This window comes from Theobroma cacao, chromosome 1 (genome assembly GCF_053813885.1).
Source record: "Theobroma cacao isolate CCN51 chromosome 1, ASM5381388v1, whole genome shotgun sequence".
Taxonomy (NCBI): domain Eukaryota; kingdom Viridiplantae; phylum Streptophyta; class Magnoliopsida; order Malvales; family Malvaceae; genus Theobroma; species Theobroma cacao.
In genome coordinates this window covers 9,316,660-9,324,294 of record NC_142639.1, presented here as the reverse complement: position 1 = coordinate 9,324,294, position 7,635 = coordinate 9,316,660, and the positions used below count along the sequence as shown (strand labels likewise).

General features: G+C 33.9%; 1 pseudogene across 1 annotated transcript; it reads right to left on the bottom strand.

Moving 5' to 3' along the window:
* Positions 1-2,033: 2,033 nt before the first annotated feature.
* Positions 2,034-7,635, bottom strand: LOC18601386 (pre-rRNA-processing protein esf1-like; annotated as a pseudogene). Its single transcript, XR_016024242.1, has 8 exons — positions 7,368-7,635; positions 6,597-7,162; positions 6,146-6,220; positions 4,829-5,049; positions 4,356-4,518; positions 4,001-4,129; positions 2,657-3,333; positions 2,034-2,402 (listed from the first exon to the last, which is right to left on the bottom strand). The product of XR_016024242.1 is annotated as a pre-rRNA-processing protein esf1-like (transcript).

The window sequence follows — 7,635 nt, the reverse complement described above, 5'->3', positions numbered from 1 at the left end:
TCTTAATTTCACCTTAAAATTCTTATTTGAACTAGTTCGAGGCTTAATCGACTTAATGGTAACATTAGGGGCAATATTGTCTTTTAATGATTTTTCAAACTTCCTAAATATGTAACCATTCTATTGAGCATGTAAATGACGTCGTAATTATTCTATAGAACAGGGTTTGACAATATATATATATATATGATTTTGATAAAGTTGATAACATATTTAATAAAATAAGCAATTTTTTTGGTAATATTTTAAAAATACTTATACTTATTTTTGTTATTAGTTTTTTAAAATAATCTTTAAATTTAATTGTAATTTTATAAAAATAAATTAATTTTTTAATTCTGAATATAAACAACTTTCTTATACTACCATTTAAGAAGATAATATTTTATATTTTGATATTTAAAAGCTTGGTTTTTTATGATTTTTTTAGTTTATTTTGATTTTTGAAGAAAATATTTTTTAAAATTAAAAAATAATATCAAATAAGAAATTTAGTTAATAAATAAGTTTAACCAATTCAAATAGAATGTAAAATATTGAAAAATAATTAAAATAAAAAATATGGTTCGTTGATTTTTTTTTTAACATAATTTGGCATTGCACTAACACTTCATGAATGATTCACAAATATTGCACATATATTTCACATATATTAATATATGTGTCAAAAAGGATGCTTTTGATTAAATATTGCATATGCATATTTTACGTATATTAATATGATCGGATGACACCAGATCCGATTGCAGGGTGACTATTTGATGTAAAGAAACATTGTCGTCCAACTTTAGAGAAAGGAAAAAAATAAAAATATTTTCAATGTTTCACGTTTGCCCGATAACGTTGTGACGTTGTTCACTCATTTGAGACGAACTGTTCATTTCAAATATTAATGAAGTCGCATACAATTAAAATCAAAATTGTGAAAAAATAAAAATATTTTACCCTTACTTTTTGTCTCGCTGATGACTTTGCTGGCAGCATGATATCTGGTTAATGATATCAGATCGTAAATTTTCTAGTACAATGCATTGCATTGAATACTTTATTTCTTGCTACTGAAAGATAGGACCACAGCTGAAAGTTTTAGCAAAAGAATTCAAACTCATTCTCCTAAAAGCAACCAAAAGGTGAAACAAGTTGATTCCTGTAGTGTGGAGTAGCATTTCCATCATAATTTCAGCACCAGAACCGTCACGACCTGATTTCACCTTTCAATTGCAAAAAAAAGGAACAAATTTAACAAGGGATTCTGTGTTGTATGAGCATCTTAACTGCACAAATGAGAAACTATGCAATCTCTGCCCATTCTGGCACTTGCTGAAAGAGTAGTGTATTTCAGGATTATGAAGCAAAATTTTACTTATAAAGCTCTGGAAAAAATTTAAGCAAAATCCAAGGACATTTGCACATGTGAACTACGAACAAAATTCGCAAGTAGAAGAAATAATCGCAAATTTTCTGGTATATATTTATGGGGAAAGAAAAAAATAGAAAGAATTCCCATGTGGGTGCATTATGGAGTAGCAGTGTAGAAGCAGAGGTGGGAGTAACTGCCATAAGTTTTCTTGTCTCGTATTACGAATGCAAAGTAGACATGTCAACAAAACTTCAGCTTGGATTGGGGGCTGCATAGATATGAAGATATGTTACACAACAGAAGCTACGTCCATTAGCAAAAACAACAGAAGCTACAAAACCTCACAAATTCTTAATTTTACTTTCTAACTATTGAAACATCACTTAAAATTACACAGAAAACTTGGTTATTTTTTAGTTGAAAAGGAAAAAGGCCTAAAGGATTTCAAAGAAAATTTAGAAACAAATCACTCCACATTGGTGCACACAAGGGTACTATTTAAATTTTCAATTCCCAAAAGACGTTATTTAGAAGAGTTAGAAAATATATCGTACAAAAAAAAAGTTTGACAATATGGTTAATTAAAATGACCATTGACAATCACCCCTTTATCTATGAGACTGAAAGACAAACAAGATCTGAAAAGGAAAGAAAATCTTGAGTACTTACCCTAGGTCCTCAGCTGAAATGATGGGAAGGGAATTCTTGGTTTCATTTTCTCAAAACCTTGGTTTTCTTCATTGAATGAACCAGATGCTGCTCCTGCTTTCTTCCCATGCCTTATATACTTTTCTTTGACATCTTGCTGTCAGAGGGTAGTTGAACTTGTTTCAACTTCATCTTGACCGATCTCACCATTGAAGACAACGCATGCTTCTCCTTTGATGGCAAAATATCAGACTTCTCCTGCTCAACCTTATTCATCCCAGGATCACCTGATTGGAACTGAGAATTTGCAGACATCTTCAGGTCCTCCACAGCCAATTCTTTCTGTTCACCCTTCAGCAGCTTTTTTGCTATTTGCCGAGCGTAAGTTGCACTCCTGCAACAACCAAATTCCTATGCTTCAGCCAGGCAACACATAACAAATAAAAGACCCAGAAACTCTTAGAATTAAAACTCATTGCAGTTTTATCATGTTGGTAAATTGACAGATTATCTCAGACAAGAAAGGAAGGCATAAATAATTTCCATATGCATTTGAGCCTTGTATGCCCTGGTTCTTTTATCTTACCTCTTACATCTCTTTTGAAACAAATTTAATTTGTTTTCTGATAATTAACAATTTTCTGTTACCTTTTGAACTGTGGGTTGGTGGGATCCAATGCATAGAGAGGCGATGTTAAGAGAGCAGAAAATCGCGGATCATCGTCTACAATTGGTATTTTCTCCTCATCTAGAACTTCTTTTCCCTTATTCCCCTTAGCCTTTTTAGGCTTCAGATTGTATCCCTTAAGACCAGTGTCAGCTCCCTTGTCATCAGTGAGTAATAACTCAAGTTCTGCTCTTCTTGCTTCAGCTTCCTTCTCCATATCTTCATGTTGCTTTCCTTCTTTCTTACTCCTCTTAACAGAAGGCTCTTCAATGAAAAAGTCATCAGGTTCTTCTGTAGCTTCTATATCAGTCTCATGACTCTCATCCTCAGATGAATCTTTAGATTTATTTTTCTTGCTCTTCTTTTTCTCCCATCTTTTCCTGAGATGGGCCTCCCAAACTGTTTCCGATTCCTTATCTTTCTTCTCTAAAATTCGCTTACTTATATCCTGCAGACCAGTATTGAAAGTGACTTCCATATCCTGGCCATTGTCCTCACCATCTCCATCAGAGCCATCACCAGACCGGAGTAAGGCATGGTATATATCTCTTTTTTTATTTTTCTTATCAGATTGATTCTCTGTGGTGTCTTCATTCTCATCATCATCACTTTCGCTCTCATCAGAAGCCAGAAACTCCTTTAATTCCAATTCAGCCAGCTGCATGAAAACAGATGCAGTATTAAATTAGAAAAATGTCAAGGAATGCCAAACAAAAAGCAGAGACAAGCAAAGATGATATTTCCTTGTTCTTGCCAGGACTGTTTCATTGTTTTCAACATCCTCAATATTTAGTCTAATGATTACAATCATCATTTTGTCAAAGTAAATAAAAGAAGATAAAATAACACCGAAGGAAATCCAAAGAGTAAGAAAAGAAAGACTTTCAATACAATATAAACACTATTATCAGCCCTTATCCACCATTTTAACTGCTAACATTGATAGAACCGAAAGAAAACATCTGACAATCACTTGGATAACAGAACGAATAAGCAATCTTAAATCTCATATTTGGAGAAAATCCTGAAAGCACCTTTTAAAAGGACCTACAAAGCCAACAAAGAAAAAACTAAGACTGATTTGATGGTAATTTCATTTCATCTCCAAGGGAAATCTTGAAAGCACCTTCTATAAGGTAACTCCTAAACAAACGGAGTAAAAGAAACTACATAAAAAACTTTAGGTGACATGTTTATTCAATTCCATCACTATGTCAGGAGAATGGAATACAAAAAACAGAAGCATGCAATGTCTTCAACTGAATTTCACAGATAATAGATGAATCATTACAAAGTAGCTCACTTTACAAATTAGGCACACTAACCTGTTCAGCATTGAATTTTCGTTTCAAAATTTTCCCACGTTGAGGTTCATCTTCATCCAACGAAAGATGAATTTTACTTTGCTGCAGTGCTTGGGTATGGAAATTTAAACCCTTATAATTTGCAGGTGCCTGACCAAAGAAGATATTCACATTTTGCAGTCATTCATAGTTTCACTTAGTTCCTAAGCTACCAAATTAGTTGCCATTTAAAATAAAAATAACAATAGCATACAGAACTATTTTCTAGTTAAGTTCAATTTGCTTAGATCTCTTTCTAAAGGCAAAATATTCAGTAAAACCCTACAACTCATGCACGATACATAAGTGGGACAATGTAGTGGTCAAACAGATATACCTCCGTAGCAACATCACGAGGTGAATGTTTAAATTCCATTGAGTCAGGAATGAACCTCAAATCAAGCACATTTGATGACCTTTCAAACTCAGCTCCATCACAAGCTTTGTACAAGTAATCTGCTGTAGCACTCGAATCGCATTTGACTACTGCATTGTAGTACCTGGAAGGACAATAAATAATGAACATAAATAAAAAGAAAGGTACAACATCATTTCCAAACATACACATGTTTATTTGAAGAGATATAAATTACCTTGAAGTTAAACAAACCAAAGCAACCAACACCTAATGTAGAAATATAGCTTAAGAAAATGAAGCTTAAAAAAATATTGTCCAGATTGCACATGTCAATGTTCCAACAATTCATTGGTCAACAAGTGTCACAACAAATGATGAAGAAACAGTAAAAGAAATAAGGAAAGAAAACAGATAACATTGAAACAGTAAAAATGAGAATGAAAGGTAATCACCTTAGCCTATTTCTCTCATATGCACGCAATTTCTCATTATCAATTTCTTCATCACCAACTTCATCATTTTCCTCATTTTCATCATCAAACAGCCCTACTGGTCCATGAATTGCTTCCTCTTTCATATGCTGAAGTCCAAACTCGGATGGATAAACAGCCACTGACATAATTTGTCAATCTTTAGGGAGAAATGAGCTTAACATTACATACAAGTCAACAGCCTATGTATCGAAAAGGGCAAAAAATCAGTCAGAAGTCAAAGCTAAATGTGGTTGTTTTTACTAACAAATTACAACCCTGTATAGCATAACTGATCATAACAAATATGAGAAGAAGTAATTCATGGATATGGCTCAGCTCTATAATATCTTATACCATAAAAACTCTACTACAATTTTAAATTTCTAGCTTTCACCAGCAGTAAAGAATATAGACGTGAGAACTGAGAACCCATATTGACTTCAGAAAGCAGCATAATTGATTCTTCATACGAAGGTCACAAAAGTTGCAATGCCCAAGATACTTGCATGACAACCAAAGGCTAACATATTGAGCAATCTTTTCCCCATAAAAGGTATTGCATGCTCTTTGGTTTCGATGTTGACTCAAAAAGAACAAGGAAACACCATAATAGGAAGAAAAATTCTTTTGATGGAAGTATCTTAATTGATCTAAGTTCATGGAGTTTTTTTTTTTTTAAAAAAAAATTCTCTTTTAGTCAATTTTTTAATTGAATGAAATCAACTGAAACAGGTATCATTCATACCATAAGAAATCATATTTAAATTACAACTCATTTTAGAAAACAATCAATATAAAGATGGTATCCATTGAATGGAAATATGACATATCTCTAATTGGATCTATCCTTTGCTGTTCTACAACCTCACCCTCTCATTCCATTGACTTCAACAGTGACATGATGAATTGAATTGACATACTAAGCATATGAATGCAGGTACCATGATATACAAAACCTTATCACATAAACAGGACAAATTGCCAAGAACATTTTTTCTGTCAAAGAAACTCTAATTTCACATCATGCTTTAGGTTTGTGGCAACCCAAAAATATACTTTCGCATTCAAATAAATAACTTGAAGGAAAAATTTTAATAGCTATTAATTGGAATACTATATCAACTCACAGTATTTTATTGGCCATCACCATTTCGAGAACAATTTAAGGGTTTAATAGTGGCTAGAAACATCTATTGATTGGTGTTATATGCACAATTTGACCCATTGCACTATTATTTTGCTTTTAACAAAAAGAAGAGGAATGATATAATTCAATTGTAAACTCCAACAACATACCTTAACATGCCTCCAATCCATATTAACAATAGCAAGCCAGCGGGTTTCCTTTTCAATCATTGGGACAGTTTCTTCCTGGGACGTAATCAGTAAAAACAATTTAAAAATTGCAGTGAAATCCATGAACAACAAGCACTATTAGCGAATGACAAAGCTTTTAGAAGCTTATGAAAGAGTTTAACTTTGCAAAGTAGATTTTATAGAGCTCAAAATCCTGCTTCTTCAACTCTTCAGTAATACTTTTTCACTTTTGTCCTTTTAACCAGAAAACACAAATTACTAAGATTAACACTAATATAAAAACTAAAATGAAGGTATTAAAGATCAAATAGATTCACTATCATGATTCATTTCCTTGTACCTATTTTGAAAGCAACCAAATGAACAAATTAAATGCAATGATCAATCAATTCATACCAAAATATCATAAACAAAGATTGGAAAACACTACCTGCATTTCTGGCTCTCAATCCTCGTAAATTATATCAATATCTTCCTCTTCAGTAGTGGAACCAGATTCTGATCCCTACTCTTCTGACTCCCCATCATTGTCCTTTTTCGAAATTTCACTGCTCTCACTCTCCACATCAACCTCCTCACTATCATCCCCTCCACTTAAGACATCGTTTTTTCTCTTCTCTTCTTCTTTGTCTTCGAGATGATAATAATGGCAAAGAGAGTTCTGTGAGTTTTCCTTCTTAGGCTTCCCTCGCTTATCCAAAGGAGCTGAAGATGAAGAAAATCTCTTGTTACTAAACATCCGATTGAAACGGGAATCAATGACAACCTTCGTCTTGTGCTTTGGAACCTTCTGAAACCGAAGGTCAGAGTGTAGGGATGCAAATCGAGCGCCTGTGATGATCTTGCCACTGCCACTTCCATTTTTTTTGCTGTTGCTACCTTGTGGCAAGAGTATATAATCAGGTTTGTTCTTGTTCCTTTTCTTACTTTTGGCCTTCTGGTCTTTGTTTTTGGATCCCATGGATAATTCTATTTCTAGGGTTGCTCCACTCGCTGCTGCTCTACAAATAAAGAATTTAAATAAAAACTTTTTCAAAGAAAAATCAGATATGATTGTCCCCAAGCCCAAACATAACATCATATCCATAGCTTAATTCAGAAAAAGGCGTAACATAACTTAATTCCCTTTCAAGTTTTAATGAAGAAAAAGAATCATCAAGCAACATTTAAGTAGTTGAAGTGGGGAACCAAGACACCTCACCTGGGGAAAATGCAAAGACTAGGACCGGAACAAGCCGAAACGAAAAGAAACGAGAAAGTCGCCGCTTCCTGCTCGCCTGCTGCGAAGCTAGTCTTCCTTCACCTATCGCCGCTTGGTGGCGGAGGAGATGACAAGCGTAAAGTGCCGGTGGGGTGTGTTGGTGTGGTTCAGCTTGAAAGGATGGAGAAACAAATTTGAAGTTGAAGCCTGACCGAGTGATGCACTCAACTGAGGCCTCAAGGGAAAAGGAAAAATTGGAGAAGGAAGA